This window comes from Amphiprion ocellaris, chromosome 2, assembly GCF_022539595.1.
Source record: "Amphiprion ocellaris isolate individual 3 ecotype Okinawa chromosome 2, ASM2253959v1, whole genome shotgun sequence".
NCBI lineage: Eukaryota > Metazoa > Chordata > Actinopteri > Pomacentridae > Amphiprion > Amphiprion ocellaris.
Window position 1 is genome coordinate 30,453,896 of NC_072767.1, and position 4,139 is coordinate 30,458,034.

A 4,139-nucleotide genomic window follows, 5' to 3' on the forward strand; every position below is an offset into this window, starting at 1 on the left:
CAAAAATTGAATTCCTTGAAATATGAACCACAATTTTCCAAGTGCCTATTAGCGTTGTCAACCCTAAAAGAAAGAAGGTTCCACATACTATAGATATTTGCCTAACGTCATTTTTAATTTGTTCCATTTTAGTCTCCATATTGCTCAGTGTAAACACAACCAGCAGTTGGCTGCAGTCAGTACTACCGTTTTAGAAAACTGTAGCCACGGAAAAGTTCGACTCGGTTTAGCGTTCAAGTTTCCGAAGTCGAAGGCTTTGACAGTATTCATATTATCACAAGACAAAAAGATGGCAAAGTTTTGATGCTATATCACACCACTTGAACCAAAATACTCTAAAAGATGTACTGTCAGAAAAGACAAAGCTGTTTTGTTCATTAGCAGGAACAGTTTTTTAATATCCTCCATTCTCGTAGCTGTTAAATACTTACAAAGCTCAAAATTAAAACCAGTTTAAATGAAATGGTCGGTTAAATTTTATGGATAAAAATAAATAGTTAAAATAATCGACTAATCAATGAAACAGTCAGTGGATTAATCAATAGAAAAATAGTCTGCGGTGGCAGATCTGTTACATTCTTGAGAGCGCAAACAAAAACCATGTATTTTGTCAGCGTACAAACACATACGGTGTCAGGGCCAGTTACCGTGACAACATCATCTTTCAAACTTTCACAAAATTATTCTGACAATATTATTTCCAAGTTATAAAAAAAATCCAATCCCTCTCACTTTTTGTACTCTGTAGATTTCATTTGAATAACACACTTTTTTCATCATCCTACCTTCAATAACCCAGTATGACAAAGTCAAATCACATTTTCTATGGAAACTTGTGCAAATTTATGAAAAAAATCAAAACCTGAGACTGAGACACTTCTTGTGTAATTGACTTCCCATAAGAACATTTCATTGCTAAACAAACGGTTCTGTGCTTCATTTTATCTTTGAGAGAAATATGAGATTGAGATCTTTCCACAGAGGCATTATAGAGTTCAAGCTCAGCCGACTGTTTGAAAACTACAACAAAATGCAGCAAGAACACAAGAAATCTTTTCAACAAAACTAGCAGTCCTCGACCAAACTGTGCAAAACAGCTGCAGATCGACAGTACAAAAACCTACATGCACCGAGGATAATGATAGTTGTGCCTCCTGAACTTGATTGCTGGTGTGGACCTTCTTATAGTATAAATTGCTCAGCTAAAAGTGGCAATACAAGAAAATCACAGGAAAGCAATGGCTCCCAAAGATTCTGCGTAGGTCATACTTATAACTCAAAAACATTAAGTGGTCACTGAGCAGAGAGCGGGGAGGAGAAAATGCTCCAGTATGTACTTACTGTTGCAGAGAAGCACTTCAGTGACATTCAAGGTTATACAAATAGACAAGGACATTTTAATGTTACACCATCGCAGCAGCAAAATGCAGGAATGGAGGTCACAGTGCTGAGTGTGTTTGCACATATGTATGGAGAGAGAAAGAGGGAGAAGCAGAGCCAGGAAAACAAGGATAGCGCAGCAGCAAGTATGACAAACATGTCAGAATGCAAAACACACCTCATCCAAGGCACTGAGCATCCTATCAACTGCAGGAAGCTGCAGAGCGCACACAGCAAGCTTGTTAACAGGCAGCAATATTACCCAGGAACACAGCCCAGAACCAAATGCACAAAATCATTTAAATGAACATCCTTACCTTCCAACAGTTATGTATTTGGTATTTTCTGCAGCAAAGTTAGTCACATTGGAGGAGTCCATTTTTCACAGAGGTCTTTTGAGAATTTCACAGTTTTTGTCCTCCTTATTTCGTTATTTTGTGTTGATGCGCTCGGATATTTCCCAAAATCCTTAGAAGTATGGCACAACCTGGCCACATGATTATCTGACAACAACAAAACAACAACAACTGAAAACAACAACCTTTGTACAACCTGAATATATAAAATGTAACTTTTGTGAACTATGTTCTGCACAAAACGTAGACAACATTCAAGGTTTCAATCATCTCCTCCTTAAAGGGTGCAAATGCACACAGAACGAAAGCAAGAGTGTATGTGAAGACACAAAGTTGTTAGCCCCAAAGTGAAACACCTGGGAATCCTTCAGATGATTCTCATGGGTATTGTAGTCTTAAGGCATGTATGGACTACAAAAATGCAGGATAAGGAATAGAGTAGTGCTATTTGAAAAAGGGGGTGGAGCACAAAATTCTGGGCACTTAAACATAAGCAGTGTCTGTTAGTTTATTTCACAAGTATTTGAGCCAATTAATCAGGAGATGATGACAACATGTAAAGCTTTGCTGTCAATAGATAATGTTACAAGATGTTGTTACAACGCCGTCTCGGGGGGGCGCAACATAAACAGCTGTAGTTGGTAAAAATCAAATCATCTATTATGTGCTACAAAAATGTGCAAGATATTATACAAATGAGGCAAAATTAAGGAAGAGGGCTGGTGGGTGCTGCTCAAATTAAAGAAAACAGCAAAACACAAGAAGAGTTCTCATAAGGAGAACTTAACACTAAACTACAATACAATCACTGTGGACAAAAGAAAAAATTAAACAAAAAGGCTCACTACCTGGGAACTGACAAAATAAAACTACATGGGAGTCAGTACCCCTAACCCTGGTGAAAACTAGACAAAAGAAAACTACCTGTAGCGAAATGAAATGTTGCTGTATCAGTTTTTAACACTAATCCTGGTCCAATTCCTACCACACAGTGTATCTTGCCTCAACCACACAGATCACACAGAATGACACGCTAGAAGTCAGCTGCCCCGTTCAGTTGAACTGCCAACGCTTTTAAAAGAGTTGGCAGTTTTCGGTTGGTCAGCCTGGTGAGCGCTGCACCAATCGCAGGACTCCTGGTTGCAGTCACGCCTCTGCCGTCGTGGTCCAATCAGGGAGTGGGGATCACACAGCCCTATTTGCATAGTCACAACATATAGTTAAAACACACACACAGGGTAGGAGGCGCTGGCCATAACAGATGTCAAAAGGGCTGCTTCTGATTTGTGGGTCTGGACTTTTGTCATGTGGGACTATGTGGCCCAATGGACAAGGTATTGGACTTTGAATCAGAAGACTGAAGGTTCAAGTCTTTTCATGAGCCAATATGATGTCAAGTTTTATCAAATAGGTAGCTGAGAAAATTTATGTTAATTAATTAATGCAATGCATATTCTCCAAACTGTACTGGCTGACTGCCACCAATCTAAGCAACATACTGAAAGATACCAAAGTTGATCCTTCAGAATGGGAATCCTCAAACTGATGCCACAAATAATTTTGAAAAGTGAAATCAAGATTGGGGTTTTAGACAGGCCTCTTCAAAGTCCTGATTTTTTTTTTCAAGAACCTGTGGAGAAGAAGCAACTCTGTGTCACAAAGCCAACAAATTCAGCTGAACTACACTAATTGTGTCAAGCTGAGCAGTCAAAGATACAACCAGAAGCTAGGAGATGGCTACCAAAAGTGACTAATTAAGATTTTTTAAATAAATAAATAAATAAATAAATAAATAAATAAAACATTCTTATAGAAACTCTATGAAAGAGCACGCAAGGATTGACTGCTTTTTTTTTGATGTGATTAAATTCATCATAGAAAATTCAGAGTAACTGGAAACTCAAGATACAAATGTTTTTTACAAGTGTACATGAATATTGATTCATGACTGTTGTGGCACTTGATACCCTTTGTGGAACTCAACTGGCTCTTTCATTTACCCATGACAACAGAGGAAGCAACTTAACATCAAATTTAACCACGAAGGGATTCGAACCCTCAATCTTCTGAGCCGAAGTCAGACGCCTTATCCATTAGGCCACGTGGTCTCACACCACAAGCTGTCATTGTGATGTCTCTCGGATATGACAGCTTACACAGACAATGAATGGCCAAAATAAATAAAACATAAATCCATCAGAATAAACCTTTGTGTTACTTTTGTAAAAAACATAAGAGGGGCCTCAGAGAGTGTCCACTAATAATACGAACAAATAAGAACTTTTCATTTCAGGCTTTTCCAGGGCCTTCCATTATTGAAGCCTTTTGTAATTAGTCTCACATTTCCCCTACAGCAACATCTTTGACTTGGTGTGATGATTATAGAGTAATAGCAAATATTAC

General features: G+C 38.2%; 1 non-coding gene across 1 annotated transcript; it reads right to left on the bottom strand.

The window, feature by feature from the left end:
- Positions 1–3,771: 3,771 nt before the first annotated feature.
- trnar-ucg (transfer RNA arginine (anticodon UCG)) lies at positions 3,772–3,844 on the bottom strand. Its single transcript has one exon. It is a non-coding gene; the product is annotated as a tRNA-Arg (tRNA).
- Positions 3,845–4,139: the final 295 nt, after the last annotated feature.